This window comes from Pan troglodytes, chromosome 9 (genome assembly GCF_028858775.2).
Source record: "Pan troglodytes isolate AG18354 chromosome 9, NHGRI_mPanTro3-v2.0_pri, whole genome shotgun sequence".
Lineage (NCBI taxonomy): Eukaryota > Metazoa > Chordata > Mammalia > Primates > Hominidae > Pan > Pan troglodytes.
The window spans coordinates 46,200,272-46,227,401 of NC_072407.2; the positions used below are offsets into that span (position 1 = coordinate 46,200,272).

General features: G+C 38.3%; 1 long non-coding RNA gene across 1 annotated transcript in view; it reads right to left on the reverse strand.

The window, feature by feature from the left end:
- Nucleotides 1-2,888: 2,888 nt before the first annotated feature.
- LOC104008471 (uncharacterized) overlaps nucleotides 2,889-27,130 on the reverse strand; it is a 66,039-nt gene continuing 41,797 nt past the window's right edge. The window contains exons 5-6 of the long non-coding RNA XR_683068.5: nucleotides 3,958-4,068; nucleotides 2,889-3,190 (exon numbers count right to left, since the gene is read on the reverse strand). This is a non-coding gene — a long non-coding RNA (uncharacterized LOC104008471). The remainder of the gene's footprint in view (nucleotides 3,191-3,957; nucleotides 4,069-27,130) is intronic.

Sequence of the window (27,130 nt, forward strand, 5' to 3'; positions counted from 1 at the left end):
TAGATAAATGGAAAAGCAGCAGTGACAAACATCCCTAAATTTCGTACACTGAAAATGTGTTTCTTTCTCAAATAAACCTCAGAGATTAGCTAGAGTTCTGTTCTACTCAGAATCTAAGCTGATAATGCTTCCATATTTTTGTAGTTACTGTATCTGCAAAAAGACTTTAGTGGTCACAACAGCAGGGGAAGAGAGAATTGGAGGGCCACCTACTGGCTCTTTTGTCCTCTTGCCTATATATGAAACACATAGATTCTGTGCACAGTTTACTCACAAAAGCTAGCACTTTTCCCTGCCTAATTGCAAGGGTGTGGGAAACTGTAATACTACTTCAGAAATGCAGAAGGAAAAAGCATAAGATTTGAGTAAGCACTATAAGTCTATACCACAATGAATCTGTACATACTTCTTGCTGGACAGATAAGGATATAGAATGACTGATGTTAAACCTTCCATCGCAATGCAACTGTTACTACTATTATTACTAAAGCTGCTATACTACTCATATACCATATAGAAAGCAAGTATTATGTGCTAAGTACTATGTTAGCAAATTTTATAGAATATCTAATTTCACAAAACAAGGCCATGAACTATTATTATTTCCAGCTAACAAATAAGAAATCTGAAGTTTAGAAAGTTTAGCATCTTGTTCAGGATCCCACAGATAAGAAGTGATGGAAATACTTTGTTTGCATATAGTTCATTATGACTTCAAAATATTTGCTATTTCCACAGTGAAATAAATTTAAGAGAGCAGGCTGGGAATTCAAAGCAAAGTATATTAGGTAAATCTTCTATGTGCTAAACAGAAGAAGGAAGCATCTCTCTGCATTGAGGAATGTACTACTGTATTAGGTAATTAAGGCTTATACAGAAGTAACTATTCTTTGATATTTTTTTCATTGATGACAACCACATTGCTACTGTATTTAGGTTTTATGCACCAGCCAAAGTGTTAGAGCCTATCTGTCTAACATCTGAAATGTTTACTCAAACCCTACAAAGTAGGTATTTTTATTCCCTTGTTATGGATGAGAAAAGAGACCCAGAGAATTCAGGTGACTCGAACTAGACTACACATTATACATAGAAGATCTGAGATTTGAATTTATATGCTTTTGGCACAGAATTCACGTTTTGAACTATGTTAGATCAATTTCACCTGCTAAACTTCTCAACATTCAAGGCTTAGCTAAAGCATTACTTGCCCTGTGAGTCATAGTAGAAACCCCAGTTACAGGTAGGAATGTTCTCTGCCCCACCTTCCAAAAATACTGAGTGAAAGCCACTATGGTAGCCATTATCACATTCTATTGTTACTGTCTATTTACATCACTATCTTACAGACAGACCGCAGACACTGTGAAGTAAGCCTAGGCAAATGAGGTGCTTGTTGTTAGCCTTAAAAAGAGGTGGGAGGATTTTCACAGAGGTCCCCTTGTCCCAGGAAAGCCTCAAAAGATACCAGCCTCAAATTAAATGGACCATTCTATACTTTGGTAGCAGGTAAACTTCAAGCCACTTATGCAGTACCCGCTTTTCTGAACTGGCATAGCGAGTGTCTGGAGTCAAGGACTTGAAGTGTGAACCATCAGCAGAGCTCAACAATGCTCAATTAGTAAACATATATTGAGTGTGCATTTACTATTGTAGGACCTATGCTAGGCACCGGCAATGCAACACTAAATAAGACAGGCATGGTCTATGGCTTCATAGAACTCATTTTTGTGGGAGTTTAGATAACCAACCAGAAAGCAAATTATCAAAACAAAATTTGTGGTACGTAGTGCTTTGCAGAGAAGTTCACAACAGTGGCTCATGCCTGTAATCCCAGCACTTTGGGAGGCCGAGACGGGTGGACCACGAGGTCAGGAGATCAAGACCATCCTGGCTAACATGGTGAAACCCCATCTCTACTAAAAATACAAAAAATCAGCCAGGCGTGTTGGCGGGCGCCTGTAGTCCCAGCTACTCGGGAGGCTGAGGCAGGAGAATGGCGTGAACTCGGGAGGCGGAGCTTGCAGTGAGCCGAGATTGCGCCACTGCACTGTAGCCTGGGGGACAGAGCGAGACTCGGTCTCAAAAAATAAATAAATAAATAAAATAAAATAACAATGATAAATAAATATAAAATGATAGATAATAGAAAATAGGGAGATAGCTAGCTAGACAGCTGGATAGATAAACTCAAACAGGGTTATATGACGAAGTGGATAAAGAAGGCCACGTTGTATAGTGCAGCCAAGGAAGACCTTTCTAAAAAGATGACAGTTAAGCAAATACCTGAATAATAAAAAAGAGCTAAGTAGATAAGATACAGGGTAAAAATATACAAGGAATATATGTTTTTACATACTTTTGCACTCAAGGTGGAAGATAGTCCTCAAGGTGGAAGATCAGATATATCTGACAACTCCCATGTATAACTGCAACCCTCAATTTCCCCCTGAATTCCAGATGGCACATGGACATTACTACCTGGATATCTAATACAAATGTCAACTTAAAAAAATGATTTTCCCCAAATTTTTGTTCCCCAATATTGGCAAATAAGACCACAATTCACCTACTTGTTATTGCCAAAAGTCTTAATCATTATTTCTGGGGTAGAATCAAAAATCCTGTAGGATCTAACCTCAAAAGATTTCCCTGATCCAACGACTTCTCAACACCTTCATCTCCACCCAATCACACTACCATCATTTTCCACCTGGACAATAGCAAATTCCATATATTGTCTTTCTGATTCTACTCTTTCATTCTGTCATTTTATTTTCTGTTCAGCAGCCAGAGAGTTTGCATCCATTTTCTGCACAAAATATCCATTGCTTCCCTCCATCAGTTAGAATTAAATTTTGAATTTTTACCAAAGACTTGGGGTTGGAGTGAATGGGAAGATATTGGTTAAGGGTATGAAGTTGAAGATAAACAGGAAGAATAAAATGGTAAGTACTGAAAGTGAAAAAAAAAAAAAATCCTTACCATGAGCTGGTCTCTCACTCCCTTTATACCTGTTTTCTTACCTCTCCCTTTATCTGTCACTCTGCTCCAGTAACTGTGACTTCTCTTGCTGTTCCCTAAACAAAGCACGAATATTCTTGTCCCAGAATCTTTGTACTAGATCTCAAGACATACGAAGGGATAGCAAATGCTATTGTGTCCATTCTTCCATCTTCAGCATCTCTCTCTGGAATATAAAAGTTCTCAATAAATATTTGCTGAAAAAATATTTGCTCTGTTGCCCAGGCTGGAGTACAGTGGCGCCATCTCAACTCACTGCAACCTCTGCCTCCCAGGTTCAAGTGTTTCTCCTGCCTCAGCCTCCTGAGTAGCTGGGATTATAGGGGCACACCACCATGCCCGGCTGCTTTTTGTATTTTTAGTAGAGACGGGGTTTCACCGTGTTGTTCAGGCTGATATTGAACTCCTGACCTCAGGTGTTCCACCTGCCTCGGCCTCCCAAAGTGCTGGGATTAGAGGCATGAGCCACCGCGCCCAGCCCCTCTTTCTTTTCTCTACTGAAAAAGTCTTGGTTTTCCTGGCTACTTGAGTGAACTAATCAATTTCATTCCATTCAAACAGTTGAACATTATATTTAACATCCTCCTAAACACAAATAACTGATAGAAGGACACATATGTTGCCTATTTTAACTGCAATAAAGTATATAAGTGCCAGAAGGAGTCACTGAACAGAGCCTGATGTAAGAATTAGGTTTATTACAGTTATTTCCTGCACTAAGAAGACACACGGACCTAAGAATGACAAAGACTAGAGTTCAACGTTCAGCCTTGTCTTTGGCTGGGTGACATTAGTTATATAACCTAAACCTCAGTGACACTCTCCGAACCTCAGTGTCTTCATCTCTAAAACAAGAATACTAAAAACCACTACTAAACTTTGCTATGACTAGTAAAATAAAATAGGATACAGAAAGAACATGCAACAGAGTACTTCTTTTTCTGCTCCCAGTGAAGAGTCAAAGAGATCAGCCTTAACTATTGAGTACTTGCTTAAAGGACAAACCACCACCTGTTGTGCTTCTGCTTCATGAACTTCTATCTCCTGCTGACAAACCATAGAAACAGTGAGATATTAATTCATTACAACCATTGGAGAATTATGATATCAGAAGGCAAAGCAATAAACTACAAATGTTATGCCAACATTTGGTGCTGAGACTAGACTCCCTGCCAGTTCAGAGAGGTTGCTTAATAGGAGCATACTTCATAAGGAACCTGAATGTTTGTTTGCTTTTGAGAATCAGAGAGCCCAGGTTCTAGTCTGTTAGCTTTCCGTAGTAATGATTTTTCCTGTTTTCAAATAAAAATGCCAAGCTGAGTGGCTGGTTTCCCCTTTGGGCTATAATGAAGCAGCTTTTGAGAGTTCCAGAGGCCACATTTTCAGAAGGAAGCTGCAAAAGGGTGTCCTACAGCTTTAAGAGGAACCCAAACAAAGCCAATTAGAATAGCTTTCTGTAACCTTTCCAGACCTTCCTAATTCATTTTCTTAACAAGCATCAAATTTACTTACATGTAAAATCTGGTCACGTCTACTTCAGCAATAATGAAAAATGGTTTGGTTGGACAGTTACAAATATTTATTGGACAGAACTAAATGTCTTTCAAGATTATCAGGTGTTGCCAGTGTTTATGCCCAGAGAAGATGTAATCATTTTGTTTTCATCACCTGTTGCTTTTTAATTTCCTCTCTCATTGAGAATCCTATTGCCACAGAAACAATAACATCACTGTCTATATGTGTATATACAAACTGCACAGGAGCTTTGGTGCTGGGACAAGATATGCTAAAATAATAAAGAAAAGCAGATTATGCCTTCCAAAGGCTTTGAAAATACTGAAAATGATATGTTATCAGTGGCCACATTTACACAGTGAAGATCATGAGAAGAAAAGAATTATAAATTTTCTGAAATTTATTTGATTATCTTTCAAGGATAAACTAAAATAATCTAATAAAATTATCATTACTATTTAGCTTATTATGGATTACACCAAAGACATATCTAACTGAAGAGGGATGCAGACTCAAAAGAACCTGGGTCCAAGATTCAAGATGTTGACCACAAAATTGCTATGGGAATTAGGCTGTTTGGTTGTTTGTTGTTTTCTATGAGCTCCAATCTCCTCAGTTGGAAAATGCGGTAGGAAATACTTATTCCCAGGGTTCTATGAAATGTCACATGAAATCACTGAGATGGAAGCTCTGTGAATATTGCAAATTAGAGTGCAAAATATTGGTTATTATTGTATATTTTACAGTAATATATATTTAATAAAAAACAAATCTGTGCAGAAGACCAGTGGGGATTTGGAGCCCCTCTGCTGCTTGAAAAAATAGTTTCACATTGTGTTTGTTTTCTAGAGCTTATACTAGTAAGGTGGTTTTTTGTTTGTTTGTTTGTTTGTTTGTGTTTTTTTGAGATGGAGTCTCTGCCACCCAGACTGGAGTGCAATGACATGATCTCAGCTCACTGCAACCTCCGCCTCCAGGGTTCAAGCGATTCTCCTGCCTTAGCCTCCCAAGTAGCTGTGATTACAGGTGCCCATCACCACACCCGGCTATTTTTCGTATTTTTAATAAAGAGCAGGTTTCGCCATGTTGACCAGGCTGGTCTCAAACTCCTGACTTCTGGTGATCCACCCACCTTGGCCTCCCAAAGTGCTGAGATCACAGGTGCAAGCCACTGCACCCAGCCCATACTACTAAGTTTTAATCCTGTCAGGGACATATGGCTCTTCACATAAGTAGGAAACATTATCCTAAAGTAGCCTTGGATGAAGCCAAGCTCAAGAGGCCAAACCTGAGTAGGAAAATCCAATCGCATATTGTCCCTTAGAGTTTACAGTCCTGAATACATCTGAAAATAGGAATCAAAGACCCTCCCACCCCCACCTGCCCTAAGGAAAACTGACTAATTACCATAGAATAATGTAACTTCTCATCCCTTCCAGAGTGTGCTGGTGCTGAAAGGGCAATCAATGGACTAGGGAGATCTGCAGGGCTACAGCTGTGTCTCTGGGGCTTCTTTGACAAAGAGCATGATGCAGGGACCTATAATCCAACCTCAGATTTGAAAGAGTAATTTGTATCTAAGCAAAAAAATATTTAGTGGGAGGAAACACATACTATGTGAGCTGGTTTTCTAACCCTTTGTGAGTACAGACTAACACGTACTATGACCATGGAAGGTTGGTTTGCTTGCTTGCTTTCTTGTTTACTGTCCACTAAGACTGAGACCTTTCCTTCAAAAACAAAGGCAGGAAATTCTCAAGAAATCTTTCTCTAACCTCTGCATTCCCTAACCCATCTTTGGTTAGGTACTTCTTCTCTAGCCCACATCTAAGTTACTATTTTCTATTGATTTTTCTCTCATCTCCACTGAACTCCTGGTTCCTTGAGGGCACAGGTGGAATCTATTCAGTTCCTGTTGTTACTATAGTGCTGAAGAAGCTGCTGGTCTATATAAAGCATTCAGTAAGTATTCTGGAAGAATTAAAAACACATAGGAATCTGCTGGAAAGAAGTATTTAATACAACCTTTGAAGTTTTCAGAAATGTGATTTTATTATGTTATTGATCAGAACAGGATGATGTGAGATATTCTTTCCCTTTCAAAAACAGACAGCCAAAAACAAGAAAACAACAAAATTCCTCTTACCATTTTAGAAAGGGAATCAGATACCGCGAATCAGATTCTAGCACCTCAGGAATTCAGTCACATGTCTTAAGTAGTAACTGTCTCGACTTTGTTGTTTCTGTCACACCATCTTTCTAAAGTAATTGCTAGCAGTATCTTTCTAAATGAAAATGTCTGTGGAGAAGTAAAAATGATGTTAAAAATATGATCTTTGCCAGAGTGAAAGAAAAGAAGATAAAATTTGTTCATACCATAAATGGATGTACGGGTGGATAGATGGATAAATGAACCATTGAGAATAATTCAAGCAGGAAAAATAAAAAAAAAATATTGCAATGAACAGGAAGATGATCCATCCCCATACATACACACATGCATGTATACATGCATGCATATACCTATTATATATGTGTTTACAAATATAATTATGTATAGTATACACACATATAAAATAAAGGAGAGACATGGAGCAATATTTAGACTTAAGTTACATGTTCTAATATTTAGTGGGAAAGCTTAGCGCCTATTCTGATAGGTTGAAATGAATGGTTTCCATGGTATTCAGATGCCATTTGAGGTCAGGAGAGCAAGAGATATTTGCATTTATTCTATGCAGTACAGAATAAATTATCTGTGTCCCTATGGTGTTCTCAAAATAGGAATATATAGGGTTGAGGGCAATAGAAGCACTCTATCATTATCTAGGTTGTCCTATGAAGAACATTTTGGTAAGCCAGGATAGAGTCCAGGTCTAGAGGTTCTATCCTTTCTTCTGGGTATATACACAAATATCAATACATTACAACAATCAAGGGGAATAAATGGACATCAGAAGAAAAAAAGAAAGCTGGACAGTTAGCCTTTGTGAAAGACAGGTATAAGTTGGGCACATGCAAAAAAATACAAATATCTTCACATAGATATGGTGACTATATATTCGGATATACCTGAGATAATCCCAGTTTCAATTGTTGCTCACTATAATTTTTAATCGTGCTTCTTTTCCTTTTAAAGGTGTCTTGGTTTAGATGATAAAGACCAAATTTATAGATCATCTTATTACCCAGGACACATGCATGGAAAAGGAAAATGAGCCAGAAGATTTTAATTTTAACATAGACAACCACCCTTCTGGTCAATAAATGTGTCAAAGATTTGCCTAGATTTTATTTTCTTTTTATTAGGAATAGCTGCAAAGGAGATAGAAGAATGCTCAAGAATCTCTATCCCCTTGGCCTATTCCAATGTACACCTAAAATTTTAAATTCCTCTAAAATTTTAATTCCTTTACAAGTTTGCTTAGTGCATATGTACAACTATATAGAGAGAGTGACAGAGATTGTGTGTTATGTATATATACTAGATGTGTGTGTGTCTATATATATATATATATATATAGACACACACTCATGTCTACACACACACACACATATACCAGTCCTATATATATAAAGTTTATTCACTCTAGATATGGTACTTTTCCATTCCATACCCTTCATTTCTATCCTTATTTGTTGTGTGAATGAACTGTTTTTCTTCCCTCCTTTATCATAGGGGAAATGTAGAGATAATACAGAAACACTAATGGCAACATTTTTAAATTTTCTACTATAAGCCAGTCATGGATAGTTACATGTACATACATTATCCCTGCTATGGTCTGAATGTTGTATACTTCCAAAATTCATGTGTTAAAATCTAATCCACAATGTGTTGGTATTCAGAGCTGGGGCCTTCAAAAGGTGACTAGGTCATGAGGGTAAAGCCCTGGCAAATAGGATTAATGCCCTTATAAAAGAGACCAGCGGGAGCGTGGCCACCACCCCCAACCATGTGAAGACACAAGAAGAGACCATCTATCTACAAGGAATGGGCCCTCACCAGCCCCTCAACCTCTGGATCCTTGATCTCGGAGTTCTCAGCCTCCAGAACTGCTATTAATTGAGCATTAAATTGCTATTGTTTACAAATTGCCTAGTCTAAGGTATTTTGTTATAGCAGGCTGAAGGAACTGTGACAGTCTCTTTGATCTGCTTAGCAAAAGGAAGGAGGCAAGAAGTCAAAGAAGAAAGTAGGAGAGGTAACAATGGGGGCAGGGGGTTGGAATGGTGTGAAGCAGAGGTCATGAGCCAGCAAGGCAGGTGGCCCTATAGAAGCTGAAAAAGGCATGGAAACAGATTTTCCCCGAGAGCCTCCACGAGGAACCAGCCCTACCAACACTTTGTTCTTAGTTCAGAGAAACTGATTTTAAACTTTTGGGCTCTAGAACTTTAAGAAAATGAGTTTGTTAAAATAAACAATTTTACAGGATTTTCTATATAATTCCCATAGATATCTAGGGAAATGCATAGGATTAAAAGACTCCTGTGATTGTATCAGCCTTACTCAGATGATCCAGAAGAATGTTTCCACATCAAAATTTTTAAAGTAATCACATCCAAGTCCCTCATGCCATGTAAGGTAACATTCCTAGGTTCTTGAAAATAGAATGTGGATATTGTTTGGTGGACAATTCTTCAGCCTACTGCACCACATATACTGTACTTCATTTGCTGTCTCCGTGGTTTGCACTTTACCTGTAGTGTGAGTTGCTGTTTCTCAACATCCTCCTCAATACCCAAATAATCATAAATGTATATTTTTGATAAACTAGATGAAAAACCGCCTCTCATATTTTTATCTTATTTCCAGTAAGTTTGAATATTTTTCATACATTTATTGAACTATTTTTTAGCCCTTCTGTGTATTTCTTGTTTAAATAACTTGTGCTTTTCTATTGAGCTGTTTGCTATTATTTATTTGCACTACATGTTCTAAATACCAATGTTTTGCCTGTTAAAGGTTTGCAAATATGTTATCCAAAATTGAGTAATCGAATCTGTAAATCCTTTCTTTCATGCTCTACGCTTTCTGCTTGTTATTCAATGAATGCTTTCATATCTGAAGTCAAACATAAGTTCTGTTCCAAATCTTTCTAAAAGTTTATAAGGTTCTGGCTTCTTTGTTTGTCTCATTTTCCGTGCTCTGATTTTTAACCCATCTGAAATATATGTATTTTTCTCATATGTAAAGTAAGTACCAATTTAATTATTTTTCCAAAATTGAAAGCCAAATTTCCTAGCACCAGTATTTAAATATACCTGTTCCCCTTTAAACTGTTGGATTGCTGCCATTATATAGCAAGTTTCCTGATACATGTTGGTTCTCAGTTCTCTACTTTGTTCCAAATGGAGTCTATTATTGTATCAGCACTACACTGATTTCATTCACATATGTCAGCATTTGGGGGTGGAGGGTATTAGGGAGTAGTTTCTACATCTTTTATATCATACTACTAATTATGAAATTGAAATTACATATCTGTTTAGTGATATTGTTTTCTGCTTGATCAGGTTCCCAAGGAGTGTGTGTTTAATCCCTCACTGTATCTGTTAATTTATCTTCATGTGTCCCGTATTTGTTTCTTTAGGTTTATTTGATCTTATATTAAGTTTCAGATCATTTTGATGATAAACTAGGCATTCCTTTTGTCAGTATAAAATATTGTTCCTTGTGCAAATACATTTCCTTTTAGTTTTATTTTATCTATTATTAATATTGCTATAGCATATTTGTTTGGGTTATAATTTTGCTGGCATATTCCTCTCTACCCTTTATTTCCAATGCATTTGGGTTATATTGTTTTCATATTTTCTTCCAAATTACTTCCTTATTCTTTCTCTGAACTTCTTCTACATAACTTCCATTATTTCACATTGGCTGGCACATATTTGGCATTTCAGCTATGCACAATGAGAGAGAAAATAGAAAATAGATGATCATTATGTAAGTATCTATTAATACACAGAAGGAACCTAGTTTTGTTTGGAGACAGATCAGGATGTAAGAATACAACCTTTCACCATGTTTTTTCATTAGTTAATTTCAGCTAATATGATATGTTAGGATGACACATTCCCCTTCATTCTCCTCTCCACGGGCTTTCCTCCCAATTCTTAGTTCACAGAAGAGGGAGATGTGAGCCTTACCAGGCTTGGTAGCAGATACATGCATGTCAGTGTAATCACTTCCCAGTTTTATAATCCTGTGTATGGTATTTAAACACTCTAAGTCTTAGTTCCATCATTGCTCAACTGGAATTGCTCCCCACTATTTCAGGATATTGCTCTCCAGATTAAATGAAATGCCATCTTTAAAATACCTCATAAGGCTCATGAGGCACAAGGCATGAAGTTGATGCTCTCTGTAGCACCTTCTACGTAGTGGATACTAATGAAATGCATGTGAAATGATGTGAAATTATGTTGGGTTACTTGGAAAGAAAAGTTATTTCCATGTTTCTAAAGGCATGTAACACTTATCTAATATTAATTACATAAACATCTTAGACTTCTTTTGTAGTCTAACCTTCATCCCCAGGGAATAAGTTTAACAAACATAAATCTCTGCAGTCAGATCAAAGGTCTAATAAAATAAATCACACAGATCTGTTTTTCTCAAGTAACAGAGCTAATATCATAAAGGCATCATTTCTCAAAAGAAAGAAAAAAAGACGCTGAATTGATTTAGGATCTCTCTGTCAGTGCTACCCCAGCACATCATCAACAAATCTCTCTTACAAAACACTAACTTGTTTTCTATGTCATTCACAGAAATATCCCATAGGGAAAAACAGTAAGAGCGATAGAAATACAACATTATTAGGGGAGTCAGACCATAGGCCTTCCTTTCTCTTTCTTTTTCTCCCTCTCTTTTCTTACATTCCTGTTAACACTCATGCTTGCCAAGATTCCTTGTTAGAATGGGTATAGAAAATTGGTAAGTTTCAGCACCAAGGTAGTGGTGGAAAACTTAAAATTTACAGACAATGGAGAGAAAGTAACTCTGAAACATTTCTTAGGTTATTTATCAGGACCAATGACTGGCAAAACTACACACTCCACAACATGTATTTTTCAACACTCTTACACCTCCCTTCTGAGAACTTCCTTCTCACCATTTGACACATTCCCCATCAGAGCTAAGATTCTCTTGTTCACAGCACAAGTTCTGAAGTCAAGAAACTTGGACTTGAAAGAAATGAAAAACATGGCTTTTATACAAACATATAGTGAGCACATGTCAAAGGTTTATTTAACTCATAAATAGGGTGAGTAGCAGAATATTGTAAAGCTTGCTCGAAGGAGACTTAGAGAAAATAAGGAAATACAGACACTGAAAAACATTGCTGAAGTAAGATTACTGCAGAGATTACATGTGCATGATGCGCAAGTTTGTTACATAGGAAACGAGTGCCACGGTCGTTTGCTGCACAGATCAACCCATCCCCTAGTTATTAAACCCAGGATGCATTAGCTATTCTTCCCGATACTCTCCCTGCCTCCCCCCGAACAGGCCCCAGTGTGTGTTGCTTCCCCACCCCACCATGCATCCACATGTTCTCACCGTTCAGCTTGCACTTATAAGTGAGAAAATGTGGAGTTTGGTTTTCTGTTCCTGTGTTAGTTTGCTAAGGATAATGGCTTCCAGCTCCATCCACATCCATGCAAAGGACATGATCTCATTCCTTTTTATGGCTGCATAGTATTCTACTGTGTATATGTATCACATTTTCTTCATCCAGTTTATCATTGATGGGCATTTGGGTTGATTCCATGTCTTTGTTATTGTAAGTATTGCTGCAATGAACATACACATGCATGCCAGACCTTAAAATAAAAGTTGAAAAAAAAAAAGTCAAAAATAACAGATGTTGGTTAGATTGTGGGAAAAAAAAGGGAATGCTTATATAGAGCTGGTAGGAATGTAAAGTAGTTCAGCCCCTGTGGAAGGCAGTTTGGAGATTTCTCAAAGAACTTAAAACAGAACTATCACTCAAAGCAACACCCCATTACTGGGTATGTACCCAAAGGAATATAAATCATTCTACCAAAAAGACATACACATTCAATTTTCATCACAGCACTATTCACAATAGCAAAGACATGGAATCATCCTAGATGCCCACTGACAGTGAAGTGGATAAATAAAATGTGGTACATATACACCATGGAATACTATGCAGCCATTAAAAATAAAATTACGTCCTTTGCAGCAACATGGATACAGCTGGAGGCCATTATCCTAAGTGAGTTAATGCAGAAACAGAAAACCAAATACCATACATTCTCACTTATAAGTGGGAGCAGTACACAAGGACACAAAGATGTGAACAATAAACACCAGAGCTTACTTGAGGGGGAGGATGGAAGGAGGGTAAGGGTTGAAAAACTACCTACTGGATACTATGCTCACCACCTGGGTGACAAAGTCGTTTGTACACCAAACTCCAACAACGTGGATTTACTCATTTAACAAACCTGCACATGTACCTACTGAACCTAAAAAAAAGTTGGAAAAAAAATACTACAGGGAGAATAAATCCATAACTTTTACAGTTATCATTTCTACTGAACAGAAGTAATTTGCATGCCTACCAGAAAAATGCATCTCAAAACATATAATTTTACAGAGCCATGGTTCTAATCAATAGAAAATAGTATGTCAATCAAAAGTGCATTAAGCTAGAGAACTAAGTAATCCTTAAGCAGACCAGTTAGACAATACTCCAGTAAAATTTTGAAAAGACATAGAGTCATCCTTTAGTGCATTTTTCCTCATTTTAGATAATATTTCTTAACAGTACAAAATATTTGTCAAAGTTCTTTAATGTTGTTATGCTTTTCCAGATATTCATTATTACTGTAATTTCTACTACTACTATCAACACAATCATTAATTATTTTGAGGGAGCTTATATGCCCAGAAGCCTTTGGAAATGTATTATTTCTTTCATTAGCTTTTTCCCCTTATTTTTTGTTCTAAGTGGTTCAAATAGAGATGAGGAAAAACTTCGAATGTTTTCTGAAGCTTTTAACCTAAAAAGGAAATATGCAAGAAAATAAAAGGGTAGAATATGTTCTGCAAGAGTTATGTACATTATGAGGATACAATAAAGCTAGCAACTTTATATAATTTTGCCCAAAGGAGACAAAAAACCTCCATGGATAAAATCTTACTTCGGATGTATACCCAGGCAGCCAATGGGCAGAAGAATAAGACTTTGAGCTAAAGAATTATACATATACAATTGTAGCTGAAAAAACCCATAACCCACACTTACATAACTGAAAAGAGTTTATTGTGGCTAAAACACAGAAGGTATGGGGAAAAGTGATAAGAGATGAGAGTGGCAAGGTAAGATATCATTAACTTGCAAAGTTTTCTAGTTTTAAATCATGGAAGTTGCAAACAAGTGGACATATTCGCATTATAAGCAAGAGACTGAACTGGGGGCCAAGGTACCTCGATTCTATTTTTATTTTATTTATTTATTTATTTTTGAGATGGAGTTTTTCACTCTTGTCTCCCAGGCTGGAGTGCAATGGCAGGATCTCAGCTCACCACAACCTCTGCCTCCCAGGTTCAAGCGATTCTCCTGCCTCAGCCTCCAGAGTAGCTGGGATTACAGGCACCCGCCAACATGCCCAGTCAATTTGTGTATTTTTTCTTTTAGTAGAGATGGTGTTTCACCATGTTGGTCAGGCTAGTCTCGAACTCCTGACCTCAGGTGTTCCACCCACCTTGGCGTCCCAAAGTGCTGGGATTACAGGCATGAGCCACCTAGATTCTAAAACCTGTTCAGCCAATAGCTGAATTTCAAAATTTTTTCAAAGTTATTTCAAAACTTAGATTTTCTTTCTCAGCCTCTATTTTCTATCTGTAAAATGAGGGTTGCTGGACCACATGAGCTAAATCCCATAAATTGAACAATGCTTATAACATGCTGAGTGCCCTTGGGGTCAAACCTTTGAAAGTGAGGGAAAAGGAGTAACAGTGGGCAGAGGGAGTAGTTGAGCCTAACGTAGAATGCAGAGAAGTCTCAGCCAACTCCATTAGAAGCTCTGGAGCTAGAATGGCCCTTCAGAGTAGTCCCGAGTTGGGTGGCCACTTGGGCTACTCCAGGACTTTGGACAAGGTGGCTCTATAAGTGATTCAATCCTTGAAGGAACTGACAGTGAAGGCTATTGGCCAACAGCACTCTCAACACTGGGAAAAGAAGTCACTGGAGGGAGGCCTGGGTCACACATCACAGTATCCACCCCAAAGAAGCTTATGATTAATCACATTCTGTCCTGCTATTTATCTTCCCCTTCTTCTCCCTACCTCAACACTGTTTTACCTATGTAAAATTATTTACAGATCCTCAAACACGACATGAAAGCATTTTTTTTTAACAACCTCCAGCATTACCATCCTGACCTACTACTTCTGTGTTCTCAACTTAGGGATCACTTTCTTCTGAATGCTTTCCAGGACATCCTGGTATTGTCCAAGTTTCTTACTCTGTGCTCACTATTGGCCATTAGTCATTCTTTCTTCATGCATCTGACTACCCTTATAAATGGAACCAACTTGAAAGTATTTAATGGGTCTTCTTATATCTAACACATATGAGGTACATATAGTAAATACCAGATGCATCTTTGTTGAAAACAAACAGAAAAGTAAATGAATGCATGAATTTCAGAGATAGTAAATTAAAATGACAATGCAAGTACATCAATCTAAAAATCTGAGAAACAATCGGAAAAATTAAAAGCTAAATCCAATACCTCATGTTCTTACTTATAAGAAGGAACTTAATGGTGAGAACACGTGGACACATAGAGGGGAAGAACATATTCTGGGGCCTGTCAGAGGTTGGAGGTTGGGAGGACGGGGAGGATCAGGAAAAATAACTAATGTATACTAGGCTTAAGACTCGGGTGATGAAATAATCTGTATAGCAAACCCCCATGACACAAGTTTATCTATATAGCAAACCTGCACTTGTACCCCTAACTTAAAACAAAAGTTAAAAAAAGAAAAATATATATAATTTATAGTGGCTTATGTTAAAAAATTAAAAATTGTAACGTTACCAATAACAGAAAAAAACAGGGTTGAGACAGAAACAGAAGCTAAATTTCTCTGAATATATCTTGTTTTGATAGATTCAACTTGAACTAAATAGTTACATAATTATAAAACAAAATACAAACTTTGTAAAACTACAAAAAACAAAATTAAAACAAATTATGAAAAGAGAAAATACCAATTTGACATAGGAGCTTTTTTCGTCATGAAATGTTCTGCATAAAGTGCCCAGGAGTGCATCTGCATTAGCAGAAGCCTGCGGGAGAGGCGCGGAGCTGTCTATGACTCACGGTTGTTTCCCTAACTGCGTTTCTTAGTGTTATCTTCTAATTTTGAGGTTTGATTTCTACTACCCCTTGGTTATTGGTCTCTTTTGTCTTCAGACTTCAAAGAAAAGAAGAAAAAACAAGAACCTCCATGCATGTGTACACTGTTGCACAACCTATAAGCAGCAATTTTAAATCAATATTCTTGGCAAAGCTGTTAAAATGCCTTCATTCCTGGTTCTTCAGGTATTCTAATCGTTTATTTCCTGGATTTTTTTTTTTTTTTTTTTAGATGGAGTCTCTCTCTATCGTCCAGGCTGGAGTGCAGTGGCAAAGTCTCGGCTCACTGCAAGCTCCGCCTCCCGGGTTGACGTCATTCTCCTGCCTCAGCCTCCCGAGTAGCTGGGACTACAGGCGCCCACCACCACGCCCAGCTAATTTTTTGTATTTTCAGTAGAGGTGGGGTTTCACCGTGTTAGCCAGGATGGTCTCCATCTCCTGACCTCGTAATCCACCCGCCACAGCCTCCCAAAGTGCTGGGATTACAGGTGTGAGCCACCATACCTGGCCTTTACTGGATATTTTAAATGGCATTTCATATAACTTATCTTTAAATCAAATGCTTTTACATTTTTTAATCCATTTTATCATTAAAATAGTCCAGGGTGGGATATATCGGAGTCAATATTTTTCACATAAATTACAGGAGACTCAGAGAGGCCGCAGAGTTGCTTAAAGTCACACAGTTAGGTAGAATCTGCTCCCAAACCCAGTTGTTTGAATTCTACCCTGCGTCCCCTTTATATTACCGTAGCTGAAGTGAGAATCTTACCATATTGTCTCTAATACCAACATTAGAGACATATTTATTTGGTACTTACAGGTCTTGGTGCTCTAAGAAATAAAAGACGAATATTCCTAAGAAGGGAATATGTGTCTAATGATGTAAAAGTAGAAAAGCAGCAGCAACTATTGCCTAGTGATTTAAAGTTGCCATCTCCTTTACTTTTTCAAAAACCCCAGTATACACATTCCTTTTACAGACAAAGAAATCAAGGCTCAGAGCGGTTGAACTACTTGCTTAAGATCCACAACCAATTATGGAAAAATTATGATTGGAACTCAATTATTTCCGGCTCCAAAACCTCTTGTCTTTTTATTATACATTCATTTACCCTCCAGGTTTCAGACTTTCATCCTCCTTCACACTTAGAAAATAGCATCAACAAGTTTAAATCAGTCCAAATTGCTCTGGTCCCTTGTGGGAACTGAAGTTCACACCCCCACCTGCAATTCTGAGTGAGACTGCTAGATCCAGAGCTATGCATCATTTAAGATCATTAGTGTAAAATCAATAGCTGCAGGAAATAATTGTAAGTATCCCTGTGACCTTGCCCCCTGTGATACTTCATCTTTGAAGGTTATTTAATTAAAGTCCAAGCAAGATGGGTTAGCTCTGGAGTGTTACGTAAAGTGGAATTGACATGACCCAACAGGGAAACGGCCTTCACTACTAGCCTTGCAATGTGTGGCTCAGGAAGAGAAGGTCTCAAAATATTTGGAGCCAGAAGACCTAAGATTCTGTGAAGGATCACTGCCTTGTAGCTGATTAGATTGTCTCTGACATTATAAGACATAAGCTGTGTACCATACGTAGGCAGTTATTTAGTAAATATCTACGGAAATGCTACTGTATGCTAAATTTTCATGCTGTAATGAAGCTGAATATAATATCAACCCTAATTAGCCTCCAGGAGATCATATTTGAATGGAGGCAAATGTCCAATAACTATCTTAGTTGGTTCATGCTGCTGTAACAAAATGCTATAGCCTAGGGGACTTACACAAAATACATTGATGTCTCACAGTTCCGGAGGCTGAAAGTTCAAAATCAGGGTGCCAGCATGATTGGGTTCTGGGAGGGTTATCTTCCAGATTGCAGATTGTTGAATTCCTCTTGTATCCTCGCATAGCAGAAAGAAGGCTCTCTGGGACCCCCTGTAAAGGGCCACACACTAATCTCATTTACGATGGGGTCGCCCTTATTACCTAATTACCTGTAAAAGACCCCACCTCCTAATACTATCATATTGGGATTAGATGTCAACATTTGAATTTTGGGAGGAAACAAATATTTCACTTTGTAGCCCAATGTCTTCTGGTGTATGATATCTGCATAGACATAATTGCAGTATATACCTTTCAACAATCTAGATTCTGTCAAATCTTGTAAACATTTTAAGAGGGGGTAAATTTGAATACAATTGACCCTTGAACAACACAGGTTTGAACTTCATGGGTCCACTTCTATATGTGGATTTCCTTTTGCCTCTGCCACCCCTGAGACATCATTTTCTTCCTCCTTTTAAGCCTACTCAACATAAAGACAATGAGGATGAATGATCTTTATAATGATTTGCTTCCACCTAATAAATAGTAAATATATTTTCTCTTCCTTATGACTTGTTAAATATCATTTTCTTTTCTCTAGCTTACTTTATTGTAAGAATACAGTATATAGTATACATAGCATACAATATATGTGTTAATTGACTGTTTATATTATAGGCTTCTGGTCAACAGGGGAGTTAAAATTGATCCATAGATTTTCAACTATGTGTGGGTCAGCACCTGTACCCACTGCATTGTTCGAGAGTCAACTGTGTTTTTGTTCCATGTTGATACAGGAGCTAGAAAGAAATTACTTAGGCAGTTATTGAGGGTAAAAGAGTCCTCAGTAAGACTTTCCTTTTAATAAAAAGCAGCCCCCAAATCATTTCTTTTCTAACAATGATCAGCCTGAAAAATCAAGCTGCAGACATAGATAAGCAAGCTGGACACTTGCATAGGTAAATGCCGGCAGCTGTGCCAGTAGAAAAAGGCTACCTGGGGCCAGGCATATTCAACATGGAGGCTCCATCTTTCCTTTTCTTTGTCAAGCACATGTGCATTAAAGAAGCAGGCAACATGGCACCGGCCAGGTGGAGAACCCATCTGCATAGTAAAAGATTAGGGTGGATCGGCCAGCTTCTTTGCGTGCAGAGTAAATGGCACACCCTGTCCAACCAATCCTTTGCCCCCTGTGTAAATCAGACACCACCTCATCAAGCTCATCTATAAAGCCCTGTGCATTTCACCACAGAATCAGAAGACCCACTCGGGAGCCCCTCTCTCTCTGCAGGAAAAAGACCTTCTCTCTTTTTCCTATTAAACCTCTGCTCTTAACCTCACTGCTTGTGTGTCCACATCCTTGATTTCCTTGGCATGAGGCAACAATCCTCATGTGTTACCCCAGATGAATGATGCCACTTCAATGTCACCTCCCTTTGGAATTCAGACCACAGCCTGAATCTCCACGAGAGCATCTCCAATTCCCAGACTGCTGGGGTTCACACTTCCCTTGACAATGCTTGCTTTGCTTCCAATACTTGCAGGCTATTATCTACCCCTAAATTAATGCTGCTTCTATTTTGTAGTAAGAGCATACTTAACTACTTGGCACCAAACATAACCTCAGAACTCACTTTATTTTAGGTCACAAATCAGTAAAAACATCCATTTATTCATTATTTCAACACATATTTGTTAAGAATCGACAGTTGTTCTTTTATTAATGAATAATTATTTTATAATCATATTAAAATATTTTTCTTACCATAATTAATTCTGATTTTATCTAATTCATATAACAGACATTTTTAGTGTACACACTAAGTGCTATGTAGTATTTAAAATGCCATGGATACAACCATAAATGAAACAGTTTATTTGCCCTGAGGAACTTACATTCCATTTGGAGAGGCAAACTAAAGAAATAAAAAGCAAACAAATCAATAATTAAATCTACTTTTATAGTTCTATGAAAAAATACAGGTAAATTAATTGGATACACAGTGTCTGGGGTGGGTATGAATATTCTCATTGATTGGGTGACCCTGAAAGAATACTACTAGAATATGAGAGTTGAGATTCATATTTTACTAAAATATTTACTGAAGACATAGCAAAAACAAACTTTAACCCGGAAACTAGGTATGGCTCTTCTCAAGTCTATAGCCCCAACCCAGCTCAAAGTGTGTACCTCTGTAATAGAGATCTGTGCTTATATTTTGTACTGTCAACTGGGTTCATTTAGGACTTTCATTTCCTAAAAGTCTTTTCTTGTATGACTCTGAGTTATGATTAAAGCAAGCACTTACATTCTGAAGGTCTTAGATAGAATGTAAAGAATAGATAAAATGTCTTCTCTGCTTCTTCCCTCACCAAGTCCCACTGTCTTTCCTGATTGTTGACCTTGGGTAACAACAACATCTCCAGACTATTGTACAGTTAGGAAGAAGCTTTCCAGAGGTATCTCCATGGGCTTCCCCTTGGTGATCCCACCTGGCAGTTGGATGTGCTTGATGTCTTAGACTTCCCTACAAGTTCTAATGTATTCAACCATGTGTTTTAAGAGAAATACTCAGGGGCATTTTTAAATTGTCTTCCTACTTCTTTTCTAGACATGAGTCTTCCTATTTCTCCCACAATTCTGTACTTTCTAACTCCTTTTAAAAATATCGTATACCATTCCCGGGCAAGATGGTCGAATAGGAAGAGTTCTGGTCTGCAGCTCCCAACAAGACCAGTACAGAAGGTGGGTGATTTCTGCATTTCCAACTGAGGTAGCTGGCTCGTCTCATTGGGACTGGTTAGACAGTGGGTGTAGCCCAAGGAAAGAGAGCAGACCAGGGTGGGGTGTCACCTCACCCGGAACGTGCAAGAGGTCAGGGAACTCCCTCCCCTAGCCAAGGGAAACCATCAGTGAGGGATGGTGCTATCCAGCCCAGATACTACGCTTTTCCCACTGCCTTCACAACCTGCAGACCAGGAGATTCCCTCGGGTGACTATACCACCAGGGCCCTGGGTTTCAAGCACAAAACTGGGCAGCCATTTCGGCAGACACCCAGCTACCTGCAGAGTTTTTTTTCATACCCCAGTGGCACCTGGAATACCAGCAAGACAGAACCATTCACTCCCCTTGCTCAGCAGATCCCCCTCAACAAAGCCCAACAAGCTAAGATCCACTGGCTTGAAATTCTTGCTGCCATCACAGCAGTCTGAAGTCAACCTGAGATGCTTGAGCTTGGTGAGGGGAGGGGGTGTTCACCATTACTGAGGCCTGAGTAGGCGGTTTTCTCTCACAGTGTAAACAAAGCTGCCAGGAAGTTTGGACTGGGCAGAGTCCACTGCAGGGCCACAAAGCCACTGTAGCCAAACTGTCTCTCTAGATTCCTCCTCTCTAGGCAGGGCATCTCTGAAAGAAAGGCAGCAGCCCCAGTCAGAGGCTTATAAATAAAACTCCCATCTCCCTGGGACAGAGCACCTGGGGGAAGGGGTGGCTGTGGGTGCAGCTTCAGCAGACTTAAACGTTCCTGCCTGCCAGCTCTGAAGAGAGCAATGGATCTCCTCGCACAGTGCTCAAGCTCTGCTAAGGGACAGATTGCCTCAAGTGGGTTCCTGACCCCTGTGCCTTCTATTAGGGGAGATACTTCCAAGCAGGGGTCAACAGACACCTCATACAGGAGAGCTCTGGCTGGCATCTGGCAGGTGCCAGAGGAAGGAACAGGCAGCAATCTTTGCTGTTCTGCAGCCTCTGCTGGTGATACCCAGGCAAACAGGGTCTGGAATGGACCTCCAGCAAACACCAGCAGACCTGCAACAGAGGGGCCTGACTGTTAGAAGGTAAACTAACAAACAGAAAGCAATAGCATCAACATCAACAAAAAGACGACCACACAAAAACCCCATCCGAAGGTCATCAACATCAAAGACCAAAGGTAGATAAATTCACAAAGATGAGGAAAAACCAGCGCAAAAAGTCTGAAAGTTCCCAAAACCAGAATGCCTCTTCTCCTCCAAAGGATCAGAACTCCTTGCCAGCAAGGGAACAAAACTGGATGGAGAATGAGTTTGGCAAATTGACAGAAGTAGGCTTCAGAAGGTGGGTAATAACAAACTCCTCCAAGCTAAAAGAGCATGTTCTAACCCAATACAAGCAAGCTGAGAACCTTGATAAAAGGTTACAGGAACTGCTAACTAGAATAACCAGTTTAGAGAGAAACATAAATGACCTGATGGAGCTGAAAAACACAGCACAAGAACTTCGTGAAGCATACACAAGTATCAATAGCCGAATTGATCAAGTAGAAGAAAGGATATGAGAGATTGAAGATCAACTTAATGAAATAAAGCATGAAGACAAGATTAAAGAAAAAAAATGAAAAGGAATGAACAAAGCCTCCATGAAATATGGGACTATGTGAAAAGACCAAACCTACATTTGATTGGTGTACCTGAAAGTGACGGGGAGAATGGAACCAAGTTGGAAAACACTCTTCAGGATATTATCCAGGAGAACTTCCCCAACCTAGTAAGACAGACCAACATTCAAATTCAGGAAATACAGAATATGTCACAAAGATACTCCTTGAGAAGAGCAACCCCAAGACACATAATTGTCAGACTCACCAAGGTTGAAATGAAGGAAAAAATGTTAAGGGCAGCCAGAGAGAAAGGTTGGGTTACCCACAAAGGGAAGCCCATCAGACTAACAGTGGATCTCTTGGCAGAAACCCTATGAGCCAGAAGACAATGAGGGTTAACATTCAACATTTGTAAAAGAATTTTCACCCAGAATTTCATATCCAGCCAAACTAAGCTTCATAAGTGAAGGAGAAATAAAATCCATTACAGACAAGCAAATGCTGAGGGATTTTGTCACCACCAGGCCTGCCTTACAAGAGCTCCTGTAGGAAGCACTAAACGTGGAAAGGAAAAACCAGTACCAGCCACTGCAAAAACATGCCAAAATATAAAAACCATTGACAATATGAAGAAACTGCATCAACTAATGGGGAAAATAACCAGCTAGCATCATAATGACGGGATCAAATTCAAACATAACCATATTCACCTTAAATGTAAATGGGCTAAATGCCCCAGTTAAAGACACAGACTGGCAAATTGGATAGAGTCAAGACCCATCACTGTGCTGTATTCAGGAAACCCATCTCACATGCAAAGACACATATAGGCTCAAAATAAAGGGATGGAGGAATATTTACCAAGCAAATGGAAAGCAAAAAAAAAAAAAAAAAAAAAAAAGCAGGAGTTGCAATCCTAGTCTCTGATGAACAGACTTTAAACCAACAAAGATCAAAAAAGACAAAGAAAGACATTATATAATGGTAAAGGGATGAATGCAACTAGAAGAGTTAACTATTCTAATATATATGCACCCAATACTAAAGCACCCAGATTCGTAAAGCAAGTTCTTAGAGACCTACAAAGAGATTTAGACTCCCACACAATAATAGTGGGTGACTTTAACACCCCACTGTCAGTATTAGACAAATCAATGAGAAAGAAAATTAACAAGGATATTCAGGATTAGAACTCAGCTCTGGACCAAGTAGACCTAGTAGACATCTACGGAACTCTCAACCCCAAATCAACAGAATATACATTCTTCTCAGCATCAGAATATACATTCTTCTCAGCACCACATACCATTTATTCTAAAATTGACCACATAATCGGAAGTAAAACACTCTTCAACAAATGCAAAACATGGAAATAATAACAAACAGCCTCTCAGACCACAGTGCAATCAAATTAGAACCTCACTCACAACCGCGCAACTACATGGAAACTGAACAACCTGCTCCTGAATGACTACTGGTTAAATGATGAAATTCAGGCAGAAATAAATAAGTTCTTTGAAATCAATGAAAACAAAGACATAATGTAGGTGAATCTCTGGGACACAGCTAAAGCAGTGTTTAGAGGGAAATTTATAGCAGTAAATGCCCACAGGAGAAAGTGGGAAAGATCTAAAATTGACACCCTAACATCACAATTAAAAGAACTAGAGAAGCAAGAGCAAACACATTCAAAAGCTAGCAGAAGACAAGAAATAACTAAGATCAGAGCAGAACTGAAAGAGATAGAGACATGAAAAATCCTTCAGAAACCAATGAATCCAGCAGCTGGTTTTTCGAAAATATTAACAAAATAGATAGACCGCTAGCCAGAATAATAAAGAAGAAAAGAGAGAAGAATCAAATAGACACAGTAAAATATGATAAAGAGGATATCACCACTGACCCCACAGAAATACAAACTACCATCAGATAATACTAAAACACCTCTATGCAAATAAGCTAGAAAATCTAGAAGAACTGGATAAATTCCTGGACACATACACCCTCCTAAGACTAACCCAGGAAGAAGTCAAATCCCTGAATAGAACAATAACAAGTTCTGAAATTGAGGCAGTAATTAATAGCCTACCAACAAAAAGAAGCCCAGGACCAGATGGATTCACAGCCAAATTCTACCAGAGGTACAAAGAGGAGCTGGTACCATTCCTTCTAAAACTATTCCAAACAATTGAAAAAAGGGACTCCTCCCTAATTCATTTTAAGAGGCCAGCATCATCCTGATATCAAAACATGGCAGAGACACAACAAAAAAAAGAAAATTTCAGGCCAATATACCTGATGAACATTGATCCAAAAATCCTCAATAAAATACTGACAAACTGAATCCAGCAGCACATTAAAAAGCTTATCCACCACAATCAAGTCGGCTTTATCCCTGAGATGCAAGTCTGGTTCAACATATACAAATCAATCAACAAAATCCATCACATAAACAGAACCAATGACAAAAACCACATGATTATCTCAATAGATGCAGAAAAGGCCTTTGATAAAATCAGTACCCCTTCAGGCTAAAAACACTCAATAAACTAGGTATTGATGGAAGGTAACTCAAAATAATAAGAGCTATTTATGACAAACCCACAGCCAATATCATACTAAATGGGCAAAAGCTGGAAGCATTCACTTTGAAAACCGGCACAAGAAATAGATGCCCTTTCTCACCACTCCTATTCAACATAGTATTGGAAGTTCTGGCCAGGGCAATCAGGCAAGAGAAAGAAATAAAGCGTATTCAAATAAGAAGAGAGGAAGTCACATTATCTCTGTTTGCAGATAACGTGATTGTATATTTAGAAAACCCCATCATCTCAGCCCAAAAACTCCTTAAGCTAATAAGCAACTTCAGCAAAGTCTCAGGATACAAACTCAATGTGCAAACATCACAAGCATTCCTATACACCCATAAGAGATAAACAGAGAGCCAAATAATGGTAAACTCCCATTCACAATTGCTTCAAAGAGAACAAAATACCTAGGAATACAACTTACAAGGGATGTGAAGGACCTCTTCAAGGAGAACTACAAACCACTGCTCAAGGAAATAAGAGAGGACACAAACAAATGGAAAAACATTCCATGCTCATGGATAGAAAGAATCAATATCATGAAAATGGCCATACTGCCCAAAGTAATTTATTCAGTACAGAGGTCTCTGAAATAACACCATGCATCTACAACCTTCTGATATTTGACAAACCTAACAAAAGCAAGCAGTGGAGAAAGGATTCCTTATTTAATAAAGGGTGTTAGGAAAACTGGCCAGCCATATGCAGAAAACTGAAACTGGACCCCTTCCTTACACCTTATACAAATATTAACTCAAGATGGATTAAAGATTTAGATGTAAGACCTAAAACCATAAAAACCCTAGAAGAAAACCTAGGCCATACCATTCAGGACATAGACATGGGCAAAGACTTCATGAATAAAACACCAAAAGCAATGGCAACAAAAGCCAAAACTGACAAATGTGATCTAATTAAACTAAAGAGCTTCTGCCCAGCAAAAGAAACTATCACCAGAGTCAACAGGCAACCTGCAAAATGGGAGAAAATTTTTGCAATCTATCCATTTGACAAAGGGCTAATATCGAGAATCTACAAGGAACTTAAATAAATTTACAAGAAAAAACAACCCCATCAAAAAGCCGACAAAGGATATAAACAGACACTTTTCAAAAGAAGACATTTATGCGGCCAAAAAACATGAAACAATGCTTATCATCACTGGCCATTAGAGAAACGCAAATCAAAACCACAATGAGATACCATCTCACACCAATTAGAATGGCAATCATTAAAAAGTCAGGAAACAACACATGCTGGAGAGGATGTGGAGAAATAGGAATGCTTTTACACTGTTGGTGGGAGTGTAAATTAGCTCAAGCATTGTGGAAGACAGTGTGGCAACTCCTCAAGGATCTAGAATTAGAAATACCATTTGACCCAGCAATCCCATTACTGGGTATATACCCAAAGGATTATAAATCATTCTACTACAAAGACACATGCACATGTATGTTTATTGCAGCATTGTTCACAGTAGCAAAGACTTGGAACCAACCCAAGTGGTCATCAATGATAGACTGGATTAAGAAAATGTGGCCCATATACACCATGGAATACTGTGCAGCCATAAAGAAGAATAAGTTCATGTCCTTTGCAGGGACATGGATGAAGCTGTGAACCATCATTCTCAGCAAACTAGCACAGGAACAGAAAACCAAACACCACATGTTCTCACTCATAAGTAGTAGTTGAACAATAAGAACACATGGACATAGGGAGGGGAACATCACACAGTGGGGCCTGTCAGGGGGGTGGAGGACACACTGAGGGACAGCATTAAGAGAAATAACTAATGTAGATGACTAGTTGATGGGTGCAGCAAACCACCATGGCACATGTATACCTATGTAACAAGCCTGCATGTTCTGCACATGTATTGCAGAACTTAAGGTATTTTATATATATATATATATATATATATATATATATATATCTTATACCATAACATTTACAGTACTTCTGTTTCTCTGAAGGATAATTATACTGATCCTGAAAGTGATTCCAAAGAATATAATCTTAAGAATGGAAATCCACAGTTGGTTCTCTGATGGGCTAGAGTTAAAGACACTAATAACATGTTTGCCAGTAATAAATGGAGTGTTGGTAGTTCATAGCATGCAATGGAAGAACTGTCATTTAAATTATTCACCTGTAGTTATCTGGAATCAGATGTGTATAAAAGACAAAGCTTTGTCAGACTACAAAACAATTCAGTAGAAATAAAAAGTTATACAACTTATGAAGCTGGTTGGTTAATTTACAAGTGTGCTTATGCATATAGAAAAAATGATGAACACAGGTTTAAATTCTCAGCTCAAGTTTTTGTTTGTTTGTTTGTTTGTTTTCAGAAGCTAGAAAGTTGTTATTACTGGAAGGAGGGACTTTGGGAAGAGTAGAGTAAGAAC